The sequence below is a fragment of the Nycticebus coucang genome, chromosome 7 (assembly GCF_027406575.1).
Source record: "Nycticebus coucang isolate mNycCou1 chromosome 7, mNycCou1.pri, whole genome shotgun sequence".
Classification (NCBI taxonomy): domain Eukaryota; kingdom Metazoa; phylum Chordata; class Mammalia; order Primates; family Lorisidae; genus Nycticebus; species Nycticebus coucang.
This window is the reverse complement of record NC_069786.1, coordinates 43,322,739-43,346,283: the sequence shown is the minus strand read 5'-3', so window position 1 is coordinate 43,346,283 and position 23,545 is coordinate 43,322,739. Positions and strand designations below refer to the sequence as shown.

At 38.4% G+C, this 23,545-nt stretch overlaps 1 protein-coding gene across 3 annotated transcripts in view; it reads right to left on the bottom strand.

Moving 5' to 3' along the window:
- Positions 1-23,545, bottom strand: part of MBD5 (methyl-CpG binding domain protein 5) — a 514,567-nt gene that overhangs the window by 73,331 nt on the left and 417,691 nt on the right. For all 3 annotated transcript variants that reach the window (XM_053596447.1, XM_053596449.1, XM_053596448.1), the window contains exons 4-5: positions 18,175-18,349; positions 6,638-6,797 (exon numbers count right to left, since the gene is read on the bottom strand). The gene's annotated coding sequence lies outside the window, so the exon portion shown is untranslated. The remainder of the gene's footprint in view (positions 1-6,637; positions 6,798-18,174; positions 18,350-23,545) is intronic.

Here is a 23,545-nt window from a genome sequence, read left to right as displayed (position 1 = left end):
ATTTATTAATCCATTTGTGGATCAATGGGCACTTGGGCTTTTTCCATGACTTAGCAATTATAAATTGGGCTGCAATAAACATTGTGGTACAAATATCTTTGTTATGATACGATTTTTGGTCTTCTGGGTATATGCCTAGTAGAGGAATTATAGGATTGAATGGCAGATCTATTTTTAGAACTCTAAGTGTTCTCCAAACATCTTTCCAAAAGGAATGTATTAATTTGCATTCCCACCAGCAGTGTAGAACACTTTTCTCCACATCCATGCCAACATCTCTGATCTTGGGATTTTGTGATATGGGCAAATCTTACTGGAGTTAGATGATATCTCAAAGTAGTTTTGATTTACATTTTCTCTGATGATTAAAGATGATGAGCATTTTTTCACATGTCTGTAGGCCGTCAGCCTGTCTTCTTCAGAGAAGTTTCTCTTCAAGTCCCTTGCCCAGTCTGTGATACGATCACTTGTTCTTTTCTTGCTTATACATTTGAGTTCTCTGTGGATTCTGGTTATTAAACCTTTGTTGGAGACATAACCTGCAAGTGTCTTCTCCCATTCTGATGGCTGTTTGCTTGCTTTACTTACTGTGTTCTTGGCTGTGCAGAAGCTTTTCAGTTTGATCAGGTCCCAGTAGTGTATTTTTGAAGCTGCTTCAATTGCCCAGGGGGTCCTCCTCATAAAATACTTGCCCAGACTGATTTCTTCAAGGGTTTTCCCTGCACTCTCTTCTATTATTTTTATAGTTTCATGTCTTAAGTTTAAATCTTTAATCCAGTGAGAGTCTACCTTAGTTAATGGTGAAAGGTCTGGGTCCAGTTTCAGTCTTCTACAGGTTGCCAGCCAGTTCACCCAACACCATTTGTTAAATAGGGAATCTTCTCCCCACTGAATGTTTTTAATTGGCTTGTCAACGATCAAATAATGGTAAGTAGCTGGATTCATCAAGAGATGAATCCAGACATCTACTTCTATGTTTTTGTGCCAGTACCATGCTGTTTTGATCACTATCATTTTATAGTATAGTCTGAGGTCTGGTAGCATGATTCCTCCTGCTTTGTTTTTATTTCTGAGTACTGTTTTCGCTATTCAAGTTATTTTCTGATTCCATATAAAACTAAGTATTATTTTTTCAAGATCTTTAAAGTATGACAGGGGAGTTTTAAGAGGGATTGCATTAAAATTGTATATTGCTTTGGGTAGTAGGGAGATTTTAACAATGTGGATTCTTCCCAGCCATGGCATGGTGTGTTTTTCCATTTGTTAATATTTTTAGCTATTTCTTTTCTTAGAGTTTCATAGTTCTCTTTATAGAGATCTTTCACGTCCTTTGTTAGATAAACTCCCAAATACTTCATCTTCTTAGGCACTACTGTGAATGGAATAGAGACCTTAACTGTTTTTTTGAGCTTGATTATTGTTGGTATATATAAAGGCTACCGATTTATGAATGTTGACTTTGTAACCTGAGACGCTCCTGTATTCCTTGATCACTTCTAAGAGTTTTGAAGTAGAATCCCTAGTGTTTTCCAGATATACAATAACATCATCTGCGAAGAGCGAAAGTTTGATCTCTTCTGACCCTATATGGATACCCTTGGTTGCCAATTCTTCCCTAATTGCAATGGCTAAAACTTCCATTACAATGTTAAAGAGCAATGGAGACAATGGGCAGCCTTGTCTGGTTCCTGATCTGAGTGGAAATGATTTCAATTTAACTCCATTCAATACGATATTGGCTGTGGGTTTGAGGTAGATGGCCTCTATCAGTTAAATGTCCCTTCTATACCAATTTTCTTAAGTGTTCTGATCATGAAGGGATGCTGTATATTATCAAAAGCTTTTTCTGCATCAATTGAGAGAATCATATGGTCTTTGTTTTTTAATTTGTTTATGTGCTGAATTATACTTATAGATTTATGTATATTGAACCAGCCTTGAGACCCTGGGATAAAACCAACTTGGTCATGATGTATAATTTGTTTTTTTTTTTATCTTTTTTTATTTTTTTTTTATTTTTATTTTTTTATTAAATCATGATGTATAATTTGTTTGATGTGTTGCTGGATTCAGTTTGTTAGGATCTTGTTGAATATTTTTGCATCTATATTCATTAGTGATATTGGTCTATAATTTTCTTTTCTTGTTGGGTCTTTTCCTGGTTTGGGGATCAGGGTGATGTTTGCTTCATAGAACGTGTTGGGTAGTCTTCCTTCTTTTTCTACCTTTTGGAACAGGTTGAGTAATATAGGTACTAATTCCTCTTTAAAGGTTTGGTAGAATTCTGACGTGAAGCCATCTGGTCCCGGGCTTTTCTTTTTAGAGAGGTTTTGTATGGTTGATGCTATTTCAGAACTTGATATGGGCCTGTTCAACATTTCCACTTGATTCTGGCTAAGTCTTGGAAGGTGACGTGCTTCCAAGTACGCTCAATTTCCTTCAGATTTTCATATTTCTGAGAATAAAGGTTCTTGTAATATTCATTAAGGATTTTTTGAATTTCTGAGGAGTCTGTTGTTATTTCATCTTTGTCGTTTCTGATTGATGCGATTAGAGATTGTGTACTCTTTTTTTCCTGGTTTGGTTAGCCAAAGGTTTATCTATTTTATTGAGCTTTTCAAAAACCCAACTTTTTGATTTATTGATCTGTTGTATAATTCTTTTGTTTTCAATTTCATTTAATTCTGCTCTAATTTTAGTTATTTCTTTCCTTCTACTGGGTTCGGGGTTGGAATGTTCTTCCTCTTCCAGTTGCTTGAGATTTCCCATTAAGTTGTTAACTTCCTCTCTTTCCGTTCTCTTGAGGAAGGCTTGCAGTGCTATAAATTTCCCTCTTAGGACTGCCTTTGCAGTATCCCATAGGTTCTGATAATTCATGTCTTCATTGTCATTTTGTTCCAAAAATTTGGCAATTTCCTTCTTAATCTCATCTCTGACCCAGCTATCATTCAGCATAAGGTTATTTAACTTCCATGTTTTTGTATGAGTATGCAGATTCCTGTTGTTAGTGAGTTCAACTTTTATTGCATGGTGGTCCGAGAAGATGCAAGGAATAATTCCTATTCCTTTAAATTTAGTGAGATTAGACTTGTGCCCTAAGATGTGATCGATTTTGGAGTATGTTCTGTAGGCTGATGAGAAGTATGTGTATTCAGTTTTGTTGGGATGAAATGTTCTGTAGATGTCTGCTAAATCCAAATGTTGGATGGTTAGGTTTAAATGTAAAATTTCTTTACTCAGCTTCTTGTTGGAGGATCGATCCAACACTGCCAAAGGAGTGTTGAAATCTCCGACGATTATGTAGCTGGAGGAAATCAAGTTGCTCATGTCTGTTAGAGTTTCTCTTATAAACTGCGGTGCATTCTGGTTGGGTGCATAGATATTAATGATTGAAATCTCATCATATTGAGTATTACCCTCAACAAATATGAAGTGACCGTTCTTATCCTTCCTTCCTTTTGTTGGTTTAAAGCCTATTGTATCTGCAAATAAAATTGCAATACCTGCTTTTTTCTGATTACCATTTGCCTGAAATATGGATGACCATCCTTTCACCCTGAGTCTATATTTGTCTTTTAAGTTAAGATGTGACTCTTGTATGCAGCAAATATCTGGCCTGAGTTTTTGTATCAAGTCAGCCAACCTGTGCTTCTTTAGAGGACAGTTTAAGCCATTCACATTAATGGAGAATATTGATAAGTCTGGTAAAATTTTGGGTATCTAGTTTTTTGAAAGTCCAGTGGACATTTTTCATCTTTTCACCACTGTGGAAGTTGGACTTTGATCAAAAGTTTCTGAGTGAGTTTACTTTTGAGGTAGAGGATTGGGCTGGTCATTATGGAGGATAGGTCTGAGAATGTCCTGAAGAGCTGGTTTGGTTATGGCAAATTCCTTCAACATATGAATGCCATTAAAGTATTTAATTTCTCCATCATAAATTAAACTCAGTTTAGCTGGATACAAAATCCGGGGTTGAAAGTTATTTTGCTTTAGGAGATTAAAAGTCAATGACCATGCTCTGCTTGGGAGGCTGAGGCAAGAGAATCGCTTAAGCCCAGGAGTTGGAGGTTGCTGTGAGCTGTGTGAGGCCATGGCACTCTACTGAGGGCCATAAAGTGAGACTCTGTCTCTACAAAAAAAAAAAAAAAAAAGTCAATGACCACCCTCTTCTGGCTTGAAAAGTTTCAGCAGAGAGATCTGCAGTCATTGTAATATTCTTCCCTTTGTAGGAAATGGATTTCTTACATCTGGCTGCTTTCAGAATTTTCTCCTTCATGTTAATTTTAGTAAAGTTAATTACGATATGCCCGGGCGATGTCTTATTGTGATTGAATCATAATGGGGTTCTGAAACTGTCTGCTATCTGAATTTCAGAATCTCTTGGCGTGTCTGGAAAATTCTCTTTCATAATTTCATGGATAAGGGCCTCTGTGCCTTGCGAGGCCACTTCATAATTTTCAGGGATTCCAATGAGGTGGATATTAGCCTTCTTTGAATTACGCCAGAGCTCTCTGAGAGAATGCTCCATTTTTGCTCTCCATTCCTCTTCCTCATGGACAGTTTGGGAGTGTTTGAAGGCTTTGTCTTCAATGTCAGAAATGCTTTCTTCTGCTTTTCCACTCATGTTACTGAGGGTTTCTATTGTATTTTTCAGATCTTTGAGGGCTGCAAATTCTTGCTTCAGTGCATCAAAATCTTTGGTGGTTTTGTCTTTAAATTTGTTAAATTCTTGAGACAACTTTTGAATTTCTCCTCGAGTTTCTAATTCCAACTTTTGAATTGCTGCTTGAATTTCTAATTCCAAATTTTCCTCCATTTTATTAATCTTGTTTGCAATCCAAATTCTGAATTCAATTTCTGACATCTCAGCCAGCTGTTTATGAATGGGATCTTCAGTTACATCTGCCATATCTTTTTTTTGGTGGGGGGTTGATCTATTCTGGTTATTCATGTTACCAGAGTTTTTCCGCTGTTTCCATCCCATGATTGTTTTACATAGTTTGATTTTTCCCCTGGAGCTTTGTTGTACAGTGCTATGGCCTGATAAACTGGGAACATGTTTGGTGTGGTGGGGCTAACTGGTTCTGTCTTGTTTGCAGCTGGTCTCTGTTCGCCCTTAGTGAAACAGTTACTCTGGGTTGAAGTCTCTTCTGTGGAGAAATACCAGCAATTAAGTCACCCCGCTCCCCCACAGGCAAGAATTGGAAAAGGAAAATCAAACCTTCCTACAATCACACACCCAGGGCACTACCTGAATAGTCTTTGGGCTATTGGCTCAGTTTAAAGGTCCAAATCAATTGTCTCAGCACCTGTCTCAGGTGGGAGAGTTTAAAAGGTCTCTGGCAACTGGATCACAGGGGTCTGGTGACTACTCAGATATGGCTTGCTCCAGTGCTCCATGGAGTCAGGAGAACCCACCCAGCAAATAGATCAGTCTGGGAAGGTTGATGCCTCCTTCCCCACCTTGCACCTCTGTCACACCCAGTCACTGATATTCCTGCAGGGCTTTGACCCAGTTGCCTGTAGTGAACAGATACTCCAGGGGTTTGCACCTGCCTGAATCATAAGGAAATCTATTTCTGCTCAGCCAGGCCGCTGTGCTCTGCCTCTATCTAGCAGGGAGAGGTGAGGCCTGACAACCTCAGGTGCTTGATGGAGGCTGGGGGGTGTTTACTCAGTTCCAGCCCTGCCCCTGATTGATGTTACTGACAGAGCAGAACAGAACAACTTTGCTGGAATTTGTTTCTGTCCCTGCTAAATTCCCCTGCAGAAGAGAAGCTGTTTTGAGTTCCCAGAGCCTGCATCTCAGGCTCTGTCTTTGCTCTTGCAGGTTTGTATTCGGTTACCTGTCAGTTCTAGTCTCCTGTCTTCCTTTTTCTATAGGCTGACGATCTCCTGAGGGCCGGGTGAATCTTAGGCTCAGTAAAGTGGTCTTCTGGGTCAGCCCTGCCCTGGGAACTTCCTGGCTCTGTGGTGCATTTCTAGTCCCCATGCTCCACCCAGGCCGGTATCACCTCAGGCAAACCCTTTACTCACGGGGCCTGCGTTTCTGTCCCAGATCTGTTCTGTGGTGGTTGCCACCTGAGTAGATGCCCGGCCTCCTCTGGTTGCCCAGAGAAACGGGGGTGTGGCTTCAGAATATCTGGGAGTGAGCCCTATTGTTGGTAAAAGATGGCTGCTGCTCTGAGCCTCGGGGCACTGCTGCTCCAGTGTGGTTCCCTCTCAGCTGACCGTCCTCTTCTCACTCCTATGCTCCAGAGTCAGCACTGACTAGCTCCAGTTTAGGCCCTGTCCACACCCCTCGAGAAATCACCCAAGAATCTGGACTCCTGGGGGGACAGGCCTCCAGACCTCAGAGTGAGAGTGGAGGGGAGTGCTGGGAGCTCAGAGTTGCAGGTAGAGAATATTTACAGTTTCATACAGTTTTATGCCTGGCAGGAGAACGCTGTGGCACCCTAGTAGGGGAGGTAGTTCCAGTTTTTAGAGGGTCTCTCCCTGGGAGTGTAGTGGGAGGACCTTTGAACTCTGCTCGTTTGTTTGTGGGGCACTCCAAGCCATTCTCATGGGGGAGGGGACTCCCGTCCACTTGGTGATGGATTTTGTACCTTTTGTTTGTATCCTTGTGGTTGCAGCTCACCTCAGCAGGGTTGATGTGTGTTCTTCAACATTCTCTCTTGGTGCAGCTTTAATCCACCAGGTTACTTGCTAAATTTCTGTCCTTTAACTCTCCTTCCGGATGGGAACCTCTGTGGGAAGCGGGCTTCAGTCAGCCATCTTCTTTATGATGAATTTAATACCTAGTGTGTAGTTATACTATGAGAATCATAAATCTACACAAGGATTAATTTAACTCTAATGTTAAATGAGTGGCACTTGTGGTTCTGTGATAAATATTTCCTATGACAGCTTTGTTCACAGAGTCAAGAAAAATCCTATCTCCTGCAATCCTATTAGTCGGCATCTATCCAGAAGAAAAAAAAATCATTTTATCATAGGACAATTGCACTAGACTGTTTATCACAGTTCAATTTACAATTGCCAAAATGTGGAAACAACCTAAATCCCCACCAAGCTGTGGTATATGCACAGCATGGAATACTATTCAGTCATTAAAAAAGATGGAGACTTTACAGCTTTTGTATTCACTTGGATGGAGGTGGAACACATTCTTCTTAGCAAAGTATCACAAGAAAGTAAAAGCAAGAATCCAAAGTACTCAGTTCTTATATGGAGGCAGTAGATGTTCTAATACAAGAGATGGGGTAGGGGAATGAGGGATTGGGGAGAGGGAGAAGGTTAGGGAATGGGGGGGTCATGGTGTATGGCACACCTCTGAGGGGCAGGACACAATTATAAGAGGGACTTTACCTAACAACCGCAATTAGTGTAACTTGATTCTTTGTACCTTTAATGAATCCCAAACAATTAAAAAAAAAAGAAATATTATATCTGAAACAACTTAAATGGAAGGTGATATACTATAAAAACTGTTAAATGACTTAACATTCATATCAAAGCATTAAATTAAAATGGTTTCATATAAAATTCAGATAAAAAATCAATGTATTACTTGAGACAATTTGCGTTTTAAATATGCATATAAAACTTAATAACAAACAGTGTAAACAGATACATAACTACTTAATCTACACGGTTAAAAGTCTACATATTTAAGTTGGCCCAAAACATTGGTTTTGGACCTCCTCAATAGGGAAATAGGAGATGGCCTTATAGTAAAGGCCATCATGTATTCAAGCACAGGTCTTACTTGCAGCCTTGGCTCTGAGACAGGTTAAGGGTATTGTAATGAAGGATATACTCACTATTTTTTTTTTTTTTTTGAGCCTCAAGCTGTTGCCCTGGGTAGAGTGCCATGGCATCACAGCTCACAGCAACTCCAACTCTTAGGCTTAAGCAATTCTCTTGCCTCAGCCTCTTGAGTAGCTGGGACTACAGGCACCCGCCACAGTGCCCGACTATTTTTTGGTTGTAGTTATCATTGTTGTTTGGCAGACCCGGGCTGGATTCGAACCTGTCAGCTCTGGTGTACGTGGCTGGTGCCTTAGCCACTTGAGCTACAGGTGCTGAGCCAGGGAAACTTTCTTTTTATTTATTTATTTATTTTTTTATTGTTGGGGATTCATTGAGGATACAATAAGCCAGGTTACACTGATTGCAATTGTTAGGTAAAGTCCCTCTTGCAATCATGTCTTGCCCCCATAAAACCAGAACATGTAGGTTTTGGTGTGGTAAATGCTGGCAGGCAGGAAAAATAGTAAGCATTTATTGGGAAAAATTGAGGGTATAAAGCAAAGTACCAAGTAGTAAAAGTCCCAATTAAGCTGGTAATTTGCATTACTAAACCCACTACACCATGCTATGGTTCTACAGACATGACCCACTTGGAGGTGTAAGTTCCTATTTCTGTCTTTTGCTTACTGCACTTCTGACCCTGAGTCCTGCTGGTCCGGTAAGTGTTTATTTACATTTCACTCAACAGTTAGTGAGTAGCTAATATGTACTTGTTGCTGAAAGTACAAAGATAGTAGTAGTATGATCTGAATGCTTGTGTCCCCCCAAAATTCCCAGGTTGGTGATGGTATTAGGAGGGAAGGCCTTTGGGAGGTGAGTAGGTTGTGGGGGCAGAACCTTTATGAGAGGGATTAGTACCCCTGTAAAAGAGGCCCAAGGAGGATGTCTTTTCTTCCATAAGAGGTTGTAGTGAAAAGATAACCATCTATGAACCTGGAAAAAAGTGTGCCCCCAACCCCCGCCACTAGATCTGATTATGATACCTCGATCTTGGACTTCCCAGATGCCAGAATTGTGAGATAAATTTGTTGTTTATAAGCCACCTAGTTTATGGTGTTTTGTTTTAGCAGCCCAAACGGACCCCGACAGTAAAGTCCCACTTTAGCCAAAGCCCAGTGTCTTGTTGAATGAGCAGCTTGATGTGGAGCACATTGAGGAAAGTGAAAAATGTCACTTCATGTTCTCGTGGAGTTCTAGTGGAGTTCCTGGCCAGTTAAAGAACCAGTGCTTGTGAAAGAGGTATAAATTTTGAGCCATCCTGGACTCCCAAATACCTTAGACCGTACTGCTTGAACCTTTTTAAAAAATAACCTTCCATGCCTGTTTTATTACCTTTCTTTTCCAAAGAAATCTTTTCAGCATTATCCAATCATTAGACTACATTCACTCCCACTTTCCCTACTCTGACTTTTCTTGCTAGTTGATGCCTTTTTTGTTTCTGGTCTGCCTGCTCTTGCATGTGGTTCCAACTTTCCCAAGACTGGCTGGCTCGCTCCATTAAGTAATTTGTGCATCTGCCAGATAACACGGGAGTGATTCCTGCCAAATGCCTCCCTCACATTTCAGTAATCAAGAATACTAATATATGATAGCTGGGTTTTGCTTGAGTCAGCAGTTCTCAAACATGATCCTAGGATAAGCATTATGATTGCCAGTAACATGTGAGAAACCCCGATTCAGAGGCCCAACCTCATACTTACTGAATCATAAACTCTAGGGACAATGTATTTATTTTTCAATAAGCCTGCTAGATGATTCTGATGTCCATTCAGGTTTGATGGTCCTTCACAGCTGACACCCTAATACTCATGCCTTCCTTGCTGTGACAAGGCTGGTTTTACATTTCTGTATCTCACAGGCAGCCATCCCTCTACTTCCTTTTGTCTGGGGTCAAGGGGGGAGGGTCATCCCTTTTTTGCTACTACTTCAGCCTTCCAGAGGCAGCACAATTGCAAGGGCCTTAGGAATCCTCATAGAAGTTTAATAACTATATAGTTATCATTTATCTGTAAGTGGCACTGTTTTGTCAACATTCATTTTGTGAATTTGGAAAATACAAAGAAATTTGAAGACAAAAATAAAAACTGAACTGTAATCTCACTGCTGAATAGTAACTATTGCCAACATTGATATACTTTCTTTTTTTTTTTTTTTTGGCCGGGGCTAGTTTGAACCCGCCACCTCCGGCATATGGGACCGGTGCCCTACTCCTTGAGCCACAGGCGCCACCTGATATACTTTCTTTTAATCATTTGCTTTTAGAGTTTTAAAAGCTCAGATAAAAAATAGATTTAATATAACAAACAATGTACCACCACTCTAAATTCACAACGCACATATTTTGCCATTTTTGCTTATTTTAAAAAATAAAAGACTTAAAAAACATTATAGATGAAGATAAATACTTTCCTCCACCTCACTGCATTTTCCTTTTCGGCCTCATTCCACTTCTTTTCACTATCATAATTCTGTCTGTATCCACCCAGGCCATGATTTTTTAACTTTTTTACGTTTATTTCCTATATGTGTAAACATAAGCAATATTGGTTTTGTTATATATGTTTGAAATTTTACATAAATACTATTATAATCCTGAAACTTACTTTTTAAAATTAAACATGTTTTGAGAGCTTTCTCTGTTAAGATAGATATTAACAGATGTGTCTCTGTTGCAGAAATACAGGTCCGATTGACTAATTTTTATTTTCTTTATTTTTTAGGTAAGATTAATGTTATTTATTTATTTATTTATTTTTATTTCAATAGATTTAGGGGGTACACATGTTTTTTGTTGCATGGATGAATTGCATAATGCTGAAGCTAGGGTTTTTAGTGTAGCAGTCACCAGAATACTATAACTTGTACCTAATAGTGAAATTCTAATTCACTAATTTTTAACATCTGCTTAGTACTGCATCATTAGAAACTATTCATTTATTGGTATATCACTCATACTAATGTTGTGTTTGGATTATAATGCATGCATATTTTCAACTTTCAAGGTACTGTAAAATTGCCTTTCAAAGTAGTTATATACAGTAGTTATATACTGTATATGTGCGTGTGTGCACGTGTGTGTGTTTCCCGAGGGGGATATCTGCCACAATTCCACAAATGTTTTCCTTTTTCCTGCTTCCTTTCCACATGCAAATTAGTCTCTGAAAATTGGCTTTTGGTGAATTAAATTTAGTGACTTGATATTCTTGTTTGCATTGGCTTCTTCTGACCATTCAGAATTCAAATGAGATATCACCTGCTCAAAGAGACTATTATGTAAACCCTAAGTACTCTCTCACAATTTGTAAATTCACTGATAATTCTCATTATCTGATTATTATCATTATGATTCTTTACCATGTAGTTGTGTGTTTACTGAGTATCTCTCCTCATAGGAACATACACTCTTGGAGCAGGAACCTTGTCTCTTTAGATCCCTCCAATATTTCTAGTTCCTGATATAGTCCTTGGCACAGAGTAGGTACAATCTCAAAGACTGTGCATATTCTAGTTAGTCAACATAATTTTACATTCTGATTTTTACCATGTAGGCTTATAGGCTTATAAAATTTTATCAACACATCCATCTAAAATGAAAGAGAGAGAAAAAAATGAAAGAGGGTTTTTTTTTTGGAGACAGAGTTTTCCTATGTCACCCTTGGTAGAGTGCCGTGGCGTCAGTGCTCACAGCAACCTCAAACTCTTGGGCTTATGTGATTCTCTTGCCTCAGCCTCCCAAGTAGCTGGGACTACAGGAGCCCACAGCAATGCCCAGCTATTTTTTGTTGTTGTTGTTGCAGTTGTCATTGTTATTTAGCTGGCCCGGGCTGGGGTTAAATCCACCAGCCTGAAGGTATGTGGCTACCCACTGAGTTACAGGCATCGCCGGAAAGAGGGTTTTTTTAAAAGAAGCTACTGATCATGCACAATGACAAAATAGAAAAAGATCTTGTCTTTCCTCTACATTTTTCCCTAATGAGCTCACAATCTCTACATGATAATTTCTGTTCAGAAAGTGTGTGATAGGGCTTTTAAGAAAATCAGTATATTAACTTTAAACTTTGTATCAGAGTTATTTATTAAGTGGCTTATATACATATTTTAATTGGATTACAGAAGGAACCCCTAAAAGACATAAATATAACAATATAAAAGTTAAATATATTTCAACAGAATGGTAATTAAAGCAATAGACCATTTTTCTCAATTTGCTTTACTGATATTCTCATTAACCTAAGGACAAACTCATTACTTTATGGAGCGTTAATTGTGTGTATGTATTTTTTTTTTGAGACAGAGTCTTACTATGTCACCCTTGGTAGAGTGCCGTGGTATCACAGCTCACAGCAAATTCAAACTCTTGGGCTTAAGCAATTCTCTTGCCTCAGCCTCCCAAGTAGCTGGGACTACAGGTACTTGCCACAATGCCTGGCTATTTTTTGGTTGCAGTTGTCATTGTTGTTTGGCAGGCCTGGGACAGGGCTCTAACCTGCCAGCTCTGGTGTATGTGGTAGGCGGCCTACCCATTGAGCTACAGGTGCTGAGCCCAATTGTGTACTTTTAAAGTTATACTCAAAACACCACAAAGACTAACTATCTGAGAATAAGACATCATGAAAGTTATAGCCAATCTTCATAAATCTTTCTGTATAATGTCAAATGTCATAAATTCTTCTGAATAATGTGAAACAAACTTGAATTGGCTTTTGAGTCATGTGACATTGTGAGTAAATTCTATTAAAATGTTGATGATGACTTCACACATTGATGTTGTGTTCTGTAGGGATACTCAATACACAGTGGAACATAATCAACACCCAATGAATTATTGATTTATCAAGAGAAGACAATGTAAATTAAGTAAAACATGAATATTTGATTTGTCATGCGAGTGTAAATCATCATTGATACTCATATTAACGTTATGATTATAAACTTGGGTCATAAATATTCAAGGATAAATAAGAAGTCCACTCCATTCCCACATCTGCAAGAGTGAACACCTCATGTTCTCCAATTGAGATCAAGTCCCACATAAGACTTGCCTCTATAATTAAATTCCAAAACAACACATATACACAACAGATATGATTGGATTAAAAATAACATTAGCATTAGCATTTTGGAGAGTAAAGTCTGAGTGGCTACAACATAATTATCATTTGATTGGATAATAAATGAACATGTTCATAATCTTTCCATTATTAGTAGTTAAATTATGCTCATTAGACAAACCCTAAATGACATTTCCCCTTTCCAGTTATCCTTCACCCACATATTAACTATTCAAACAGCTCCTTCACAGGACCTAGTCAGTGGCCCATTCAACCTCTCCCCATCTGTTTCACCTTCTACCTATTTATTCAAGCCTTCCATTTTTATTTATGAACATATTTATTTTATAGTTACATGAAGTTTGACACTTAAGTTTGAGAACGTGTCACTGTTCACTTATGTTGGCAGCACTGTGCAAGCACCTTGTGAGGGTTCCCAACCCTTATAGACCAGTGTCTCATAGCTGTCTTTCTGTTGATGCCTGGTGGCGAGTTGCTGAAGTGGCATTCGTTACTGTTGTTGCATGTTTTTGTGTGGCATCTCGAGAATGTCAGAGCTTGAATTAGAGCAACGAACAGACATTAAACTTGGCAAGAGTGGAAGTAAAATCAGGGACATGCTAGTCCAAGTTTATGGGGATAATGCCATGAAAAAATTAGCAGTGTACAAATGGATTAAATGCTTTTCTGAGGGGAGACAAAACTGATGAAGAGAGGTGAGGGTGGCCAGTAACGAGCAGAACTGATTAAAACACTGCAAAAATTCATTGAACTGTGTGTCAAAATCGTTGGCTGACTGAGAAGCACAACAGACCATTAACAGTTATGAAAATCTTAACTGAAAATCTTGTAAACATCAACAGAGAAACAGTTATGAAAATCTTAACTGAAAATCTTGGCATGAGAAAGGTGTGCAAAAATGGTCCCGAAGGAGCTCACCGATGAACAAAAGCAAAGGAGAGTCAAAGTTTGCCAAGACTTACTGGAGAGGCAAGACGATGGTTTGGGCCATGTTATCACTAGTGATGAAACATGGCTGTACCGATATGACCCAGAAACAAAGCGTCAAAGTGCACAATGGAAGCCAGCCGATTCTCCATGACCAAAAAAGTCCAACCAGACCAAATCAAGAGTCAAAACGATGTTGTTAACTTTTTTTGATATAAGAGGGATTGTTCAATTATAAATTTGTATGAATTGGACAAACAAGTATGTTTACTATTAGGAAGTGTTAAAAAGGCTGTGTGAAAAAGTTAGATGAAAACTACCAGAACTTTTCTCTAACATTTCTTGCATCATGATAATGTACTAGCTCAAACAGCACTGTCTGTAAGGGAGTTTTCAGCTAGTGAACAAATAACTGTGTTGGAATACCTACCCTATTCACCTGATATGACCTTCATTGACTTTTTTCTTTACCTGAGGATAAAGGAAATATTGAAAGCAAGACATTTTGATGACATTCAGGATTTTAAGGGTAATGTGACAGTAGCTCTTATGGCCATTCTAAAAAAAAAGTTCTGAAATTGCTAGGTGCTGGAGCTTCCCAAGAAGAGTACTTTAAGGGTGACCATAGTGATATTCAGCAGTGAGGTTTATAGCACTTTTTCTAGGATCAATTTGCAAACATAATTGTCAGACTTCATATCTTCTTTCATTTTTTCAAACCAGGCACTACATTAGCATGATTTTTCTTAGCATTTCTATTAGCAAATCTTCACTGTGCAGTTACTTCTTCTAAAACATACCTCTCAGACACATCCTTTGTAAGAGACCCAGTGCCTTTGCTAAGCACCACTTATGGACCCAAACTACCTCCAGTGCATTTATCTCTATTTTACACAGTGTTATCTTTATACCTTAAATAAGCAAATCTTTCTACACTGATAACTGAAGTTCTCTAGTTCCTGACATCCTTCTCCTTTCAGTGCAGAAGAACATAAAAGTTTACAACCTGCAAATGGGGCATCATCACATTCATGTAGGAAAGTTTTATTTTTCACAAACTCTGCAGGTCTAGAGATAGGCTCCTGAGAGGAAGGCTGGTTTTCAGAGTAAAGGTCATAAGCATCCTGGCTCACGCTGTAAGAGTTCGGCAACTTATATATTCTAGTCTTCAGAGAACTAAATGCTAAGTATGGTAGATTGCAAAAAAGCCACAAGTACTTTGTGGTTCAATTCACCAAGAGATGGAATTTATTACCCCATACCTTAAATCTCAGCTAGCCGATATGATACTATACAAGCTTTAAGCTTAAGTCTCACGAGACCCTGCATCTTCCTGTCTTCTTTCTTGGAATACCATTACATGTGAACAACCTGAGCTAGTCCTTTTGAGGATGAGAGACCACGTGGTGACAGAGAAGTCTAGCTGTCCAGCCAGTTCAGCTGAGGCCCCAGACATGTAAGTGAGCCTGGACACCACCATGTGAAAGAGGAATGAGCTGGCCCAGCTGAGATCTAAACTGCCAACCCACAAGATCATAAATATTGTTTCAAATAGGCAAAAAATACAGCAGAATTAGGTTTTAACATTAATTACAGAATTCAGAAAAGAACAGGAGCCCTAAGGGCAGACTGTCTGGGCTTGAACGTTGGCTATACCCTTTATAAGCTTGTGATATTTGGAAAGTTTTAAAATTTCTTATAAAATGAAGATTATAACCTTAGAAGATTGATCTTGGAAAAGATAAATTAATGTGCGTGTGTGCCTAGTCTAGTTAAGTACTCATACTATGATAACTTATATATAGGTATTAAAATTATGTTATAGAAATTTTAATACCATAGTACTTGGAAATAATTAAGATATTGTTAGAAAGGAAAACACACTATAAAATTCATATATAATTATTATCTTTAAAAATTTTTTTTAGAGACAGAGTTTCACTGTGCCACTCTAGCTGGAGTGCACTGGTACAATCATAGCTTATTGCAGCCTTGATCTCCTGGGCTTAAGTGATCCTCCCACCTCAGCCTCCCAAATAGCTAGGACTATGGACATAGTCCATAGCTCCAGCACCCAGTCCACCCAGTCCACCCTTCATGCCTGGGTAATTTTGTGATTTTCTGTAGACACTGGCTCCTGCCCAGGCTGCTCTTGGACTCCTGGCCTCAAGAGATCCTCCTGCCTGTGTATTCCAAAGTGCTAGGATTCCAGGTGTGACCCACCACACCTGGCCCCTAATTTATAAAAATGCTACATTCATTTATGTACACATAGAAATAGAACAGCATTATCCTTCCAGTAACTACTGTATAGTGTCTGGTAGTAGAACCATGTTTTCTTCATTACTTTTCTGTATTTTCAAATTTTTCTAAAATAAATATGTATTGGCTCGGTAATTAGGAAAAATATTGTCTAAAGAAAGCCTAACTAATGTTTCCCTGATCCTTAAAAGCTTTAGGGAAACATCTTACTGGCAATAATCTCAAGCTTTGTGCCCAGTAGTGTGCTACTATTTCTCTTTCTGTTTTAGGCAAGCAGAGAAAAAGACATGGAGAGTCAGAAAGAACACTGCATCAACCTGGATGATCTAAATACTAGACAGAAAAAATAATTGAGGCTGTCCCTTAGATTGGTTTTAAAATGCCTCCAGGTATCATTTCTGCTTTTCTGGTTGAAATATTATCCTTCATACACATTCTTTTGTTCTTCACTAAACTAGCTTTTATTCATCTCAGCTTAAATGCCACTTTCTCAGTGAGGGCTTTCCCCAACCTTTATTTGACTTTCTAAGCCTAAATTAGGTTCCTTTTGTAATTTTCCCTTATAACATCTAGTTCTTTTCCTTCACACAAATTATTACACACAATTTAAATACTAGCTGTCTTGTTATATTGCTAATCTCCAATGGACATGAGTAATCTTGTGAGATTTTTCTTGCCCTTGTGATCTACATGATTGCACAGAAAATGCAGTTGCGACAGAGAACTTCAAGTTAAGGCCTCCCTTTGTGCCTTTAAAAATATATAAGGAAGCAGTAAGTGAAGATCTGTACACATACGTAGAAGATGCTTACTATAAAATGTCTCCTTTCTGAAAAGCCAAAAAGTGAACAATCACCATCAAATACATATCCTTAAAATAATTTAGAGAACTGCTTTCTCGAATATAAATATGGAACACCAGAACATTTGTGAACTAATAAATAAACTCACCATAACTCTGAAGGAAAAATTATTTATGATTTATTTCTGAATATTAGCCCTCACCATTGTTTGTTATTGTCTTGTTTTTCTGTAGTGTAGTGAAGTTTATCATAAGGAATATTGATTTAAAAAACTTGTCTGCAGTTTAGGGGGTAATTTTCACATCTTAACCTCGTGTTGCTAGCATTTGGGCTACTCAGCTTATGTATGCTGGTCAAATCTTTGTTGAAAAATCATGTACATCAATATTGCTTTTTGCAAAAATTGTACTATGAGATCTAAAACAATTGTAAATCATGTCCATTGGAGATTAGCAATATAACAAGACAGCTAGTATTTATATATGCTTTTACTACAGAACCGTTTCTCACTCTTCAAGTCATTTGGCAGAAGATAGGAAGTTCCTATCCGGAGTAATCAGCGCTAGAAGGAACGTAATGTGCCCCCAGTTTGAAAATCAGGTTACTCTTAAAGTAAAAATAGAATGATTCCTCAGCCATTGAAGAAACCCACCCAAAGGCATCATCTCTGAATATGTATAATATTTAGGAACACTCAAGTCCAATCAGTCTCTCCAGCAAATATAAGTAGATGTAAAAGATAACTATAGTCTAATAAAGTATCAAGAAGATTGTGTAGATTTTAGAAAGGGGAGCTCAAAGTGCATGTAACTTCTAAGTCCCACAAAATAAATGATCTTTTTATTGTGTTTCTATAGTTCCCAGACTAGAAATGAAATAAGTGAGTAATAATACCCAGACAGATATGTGGTAGCATTGTATGAAAAGCGCCTCAAGGAGACTATTTAGCATTGGACTAACTGCTCACTGGAATGCTGAGGGTGGCAGAGAAAATGTAGCAGCCAAAGAGAATATATGCATAATGTACTCAGGGTGGAGAGGAAGGGAGTTCAATATCACAAAATGAGGTATAGGAGATTTTAGAGAGGTACTAAAGAAAAGCAAAAACTGTAGAAAATAAAGTCTCTAACAAATAGATAAGCAAGATATAAGACCAGTTATAAACAGGAGGACTCTGGGCCAAATCTCATCCATAGAAATATTTGGTTTATACATGGTATGGGAATAATGGTATAAGTGAATTAATTGACAATATTAAATTGAAAGATTCACATGAAAAGTTCGATTTCTTGCTTTACCTGGAGCAACTGTACAATGTGGTAACACTAGGTCAACATTCCTGCCTTGCAGCAATTATCTGGAATGGAGCAATGGCTGCCCCTCCAGAAAGGGTTCGGCTCTCCGGTTCACTGCAGTGGCTTCCCGCTTCATTCCCACCAGCCTGGTCTCTGTAGGCATTTGGGTTCCCAAAATCTGGAACAGAAAGAACCTTGAGATAAAGGTTGAAGGACTCATGGTAGCCCCTGACAAGACGTACAACTTAGTTTTTAATGACAATGTACCCTAAGTTTCATGGTTTTTCCTAAAAAGTGGCAGATGAACTTTCAGTAGATCATCAAGCATTAGTAAGCATTAGCACAGGTAGGAGTGCCAGTAAGCCAGCTAAAACCATAAGTGCATAGGGTAACTTTCTTTTTTATTTCAGATTAATAGGAGGGTACAGATGATTGGATTACATTGTTGACATTTATTAGGTAAAATCCAAGTTGTTCTATCCCTCACCCAGGAAGTGTGCCATAAACTCTTATGTTGTGTCTGTTAGGTGACAGCGCACTGATCCCCATCCATCCCCTGCTTTTCCAACTTCCTCCCCCCAACGTGAGTTTAATTGTTTTTATCACTTGTGTGGGCATGTATCTGCGCACTGATTTCGTGTTAGTATTGAGTACATTGGATACTTGCTTTTCCATTTTTTTTTTTTTTTTACAGTTTTTGACCGGGGCTGGGTTTGAACCTGCCACCTTTGGTATATGGGGCTGGCACCCTACTCCTTGAGCCACAGGCGCCGCCAGCTTTTCCATTCTTGTTCTACTTTACTAAGTAGAATGTTCTCCAACTCCATCCAGGTTAATACAAAAGATGTAAAGTCCCATCATTTTTATGGCTGAATGGTATTCCATAGTATACATATACCATAGTTTATTAAACCATTCATATATTGATGGGCACTGGGTTGATTCCACATCTTGGCAATTGCAAATTGAGTTGTGATAAACATTCTAGTGCTATGTCCTTAATGGTAAAATGATTTTTTTTCTTCTGGGTAGATACCTAGTAATGACTGCAGGATCAGATGGAAGGTCTAACTTTTAGTTCTTTGATGATTCTCCATACTTCTTTCTAAAGAGGTTATATTAGTTTGTGATCCCCCCAACAGGGTAAAAGTGTTCCTTTCTCTCCACACCACTGCCAGCATCTATACCTTTGGGACTTTGTGATATGGGCTATTCTTACTGGGGTTAGATGATATCTCAAGGTGGTTTTGATTTGCATCTCTGTGATAATTAGCAATCATGACCATTCTTTTCATGTGTTTGCTGGCCATTGGTTTCTCTTCCTCAGGGAAGGTTCTGCTCCTACCTCTTGCCCAGGATGAATGAGATTGTTTGTTCTTTTATTGTTGTTGTTGATAATAATTTGAGTTTTCTGTAGATTCTTGTTATCAATTCTTTCTCAGATTTAGTAACATGCAAACGTCTTTTCCCATTCTGAAGGTTGTCTGTTTGCTTTGTTCTGTCCTTACCTATGTAGAAGCTTTTTTAGCTTATGAAGTATTAATTATTAATTGTTGTTGCAATTGCCAAGGTAGTCTTCTTCATAAAATCCCAGCTGACATCATCAAGAGTTTTTCCCATTTCTTCTAGAGTTTTTATGGTTTCATGTCTTAGTTTTAAATTTTTTGTCCACCGTGAGTCAATTTTTGTGAGTGGTGAGAGTTGCAGTTCTAGTTTCAGTCTTTTACATGTGGTTATCCAGTTCTCCCAGCACCATTTGTTGAATAGGGATGCTTTTCCTAAGTGGATGCTTTTGTTTGGTTTAGTGAAGATCAGATGGTGATATGAGGCTGGTTTCACCTCTAGGTTTTCTATTCTGTTCTATAGATATATGTCTCTATTTTTGTGCCAGTACCATGCTGGTATGTTTTTGTTGTTGCTGCTGTTTGTATGTTTTTGAGACAGATTCTCACTGTCACTCTAAGTCAAGTGCCATGGTATCATAGCTCACAACAACCTTAATCTCTTGGGCTCAAACAATCCTCTTGTCTTAGCCTCCCAGCTGTACCACCAGACCCAGTGTGTACCACATGCCCAGCTAGTTATTTTCTATTTTTTTTTTCAGTAGAAGCAAGGTCTTGCTCTTGTTCAGGCTGGTCTTGAACTCTTGAGCTCAAGCAATCCATGACCTCCCAGAGTGCTAGGATTATAGGTATAAGCCACTGTGCCCAACCTGGGCAGTTTTTGGCCAGGGCTGGGTTTGAAACTGCCACCCCTGGTATATGAGGCTGGCACCCTACTCCTTGAGCCACAGGCACCGCCCTCCCTACCATGCTTTTTTGATCACTGTAGACTTGCAATATAACCTGAAGTCTGGTAAAGTGATGCCTCCAGCTTTGTTTTTATTACTAAAAATTGCCTTGCCTATTTGGTTTTTTCCCCGTGCTTCTATACAAAATGAAGAACTACTTTTTCAAGTTCTTTAAAGTATGATGGTGGTAATGTAATGGGGATTGCATAAAATCTGTAGATTGCTTTGGATAGTATAGACATTTCAATAATGTTGGTTTTCCCAGCCAAGAGCATGGTTTGTTCCTCCATTTGTTAATGTCATAATTCCCTCTGTGGAGGTACTTCACCTCCTTTGTTAGATATATTCCCAGGTATTCTTTCTTTCTTTCTTTTTTTTTTTTTTGAAGCTACTGTGAAGGGTATTGTGTCCTTAATTTGCTTCTTGGCTTGATTGTTACTGGCATATACAAAGACTACTGATTTGTGGAGACTGATTTTAGACCCAGAGACATTACTGTATTTCTTGATTATTTTCAGGAGTCTTGTGGTTTAGTATCTGGGGTTTTCTAAGTAGAAGATCGTATCATTAGCAAAGAGCAAAGGTTTTGAGTTCTCCTGTTTACCTTTGGATACCTATGATATCCTTCTCTTGCCTGACTGCATTGGCTACAACTTCCAGCACTACGTTGAATAGCAGTGGTGATAGTGGGCATCCTTGTGTGGTTCCATTTCTAAGTGGAAATGCCTTCAGTTTTATTTAATTCTGTATGATGTTGGCTGTGGGTTGTCATAGATGGTTTCTATCAGTTTAAGAAATGTGCTGTCTACACCTATTTTCTTAAGTGTTCTTATTGAAAAATGGTGCTGAATTTTGTTGAAAGCTTTTTCTACATGTCTTGAGATGATCACATGATTTTCATTTCTGCTGCTATTTATGTGGTGAATCGTATTTATGTATTTATGTTATGTTGGTCCAGACTTGCATTCCTGGTGTAAAGCCTACCTGATCATGATGTATAATTTTTTTTAAAGTGTAGCTATAGTCTATTTGCTAAGATTTTTTTTTTTTTTTTTTTTTGTGGTTTTTAGCCGGGGCTGGGTTTGAACCCGCCACCTCCGGCATATGGGACCGGCGCCCTATTCCTTGAGCCACAGGCGCCGCCCAAATTTTATCAAGTATTTTTGTATCAGTATACAGTATGACACTAGTCTATAGTATTATTTTTTTTGTTGGCTCCTTGCCTGGTATTTTGGTGATTCTTTTGTCTTCAATTTCATTTACTTCTGATTTAATTTTGGTTTATTTCTTTTCTTCTGATAGCTTTGGGATTGATTGCTCTTCTCCTTCTGACTCCTTGAGGTGGTTCTTTAGATTGTTGATGTGTGTTATTTCTGTTTTTTAGATGAAGGTATCTAATGTGATAAAATTTCCCTCTTAGGGCTACTCACAGTATCCCACCGATTTTGATAGCTTGTGGCTTCATTGCCATTATGCTTGAGGAATCCAATTTTTTTTTTTAGCTCCTCCTTGACCCAGCTGTCATTTAGCACAAGGTTGTTAAGTTTCCATTTTATGAAGGGATGAAGGTTTTTGTTAGAGTTGAGGTCTAACTTAATTACCTTATGGTCTGAAAAGAAATAAGGTATAAATTCTTTCAATTTTGTTGAGGTTTGATTTGTGTCCTAGGATATGGTCAATTTTGAAGTATGATACATGAACTGGTGAGAAGAACATATACTCAATAGTTTTGGGGTATATGTTCTGTACATGTCTACTAAGCCTAATTGTTCCAGGATTGTCCCCTGTTACTTTGTTTAGTTTCTGTTTAGAAGATCTGTCTAGTTCCTTGGCTGGAATGTTGAAGTCCCCATCTATTATGATGTTGTAGGATATTGTATTGCTCAGACTGGTTAGGGTTCATTTTATGAATCTGGGAGCATTTAAGTTAGGTATATATATATTTAGAATTAATTTCTTTTTGTTGTATCATTCCCTTGACCAGTACATAGGGTCTATCTTTGTCTTTACTTTTGTTGCTTTGAATCCACTTGTATCTGCAAATAAAATTGCCACCCCTCGATTCTTCTAATTTCCATTTGCCTAAAATATTGTTTTCCAGCCCCTTACCTGGAGTCTTGTTTTGTTCTTAAGGTTAGATATATTTCCTGTAGACATAATATAATTGGCCTTTTTCTTTTTTTTTTTTTTTTTACATCCAGTCAGGCAGCTTGTGCCTCTTTCTTGGGGAATTCATGCCATTCATATTTATTGAGAGGATTTGATAAATTTGGTGGAGTTCTGTTTGTCTTATTTTGTGGAGGTCTGTTGCCTACCATTATCACTTGGGGCACTGTGGACACTAGGCTTTGACCTTTCATTTTTGGGTGCCTTTACTTTGTTAGTGGTCCATTGTGATAGTCTCTGTGTGGTATGGGTCTGACTACTTTCTGCAGAGCTAATCTTGTAGTGGCAAATTTCCTCACTGCTTGCTTGTCAGTAAAGGATTAGATTTCTCCATTGAGTACATAACTTAGTTTGGCAGGATATAGGATCCTAGGCTAGAAGTTGTTTTGTTGGGTAAGTTGAAAGTCGAAGCCCAATCTCTTCTGGCTTGTAAAGGTTCAGCTGAGAAGACTGTGGTCACCCTGCCCCTGTAGGTAATTGGTGGTTACTCCTGGCTTACAGAATTTTCTTTTGCATTTTGACCTTAGCCAGACCTTACAATCTGTCTAGGAGACGCTTAGTTTATATTGAGATGAACTGGGATTTGATATCCATCTAAAAGGAGTGTATCAGAATCTTTGGTGATGCTTGGGAAATTTTTAGTTATGGTATCCTCCAGTAGGGCTTCCACACCTTTGGGATGCTCTTCTCCTTCAGGAGTACCTATGATCTGTATGCTTCATGAAGTCCTATAATTCTTTAAGAGATTGCTCTGCTTTTATTCACTTCTTTCCTGCCTCTTTAAATGCTTGAGTTAGCTCAAGAGACTTAATCTTTAGCTCTGAGATTCTTTCTTCTCCATGGTTTAATACATCATTGATACTTTCTACTGCATCTTTAAGTTCCCTGAATGATTTCTTCAATTCCTTAAGCTTTGAT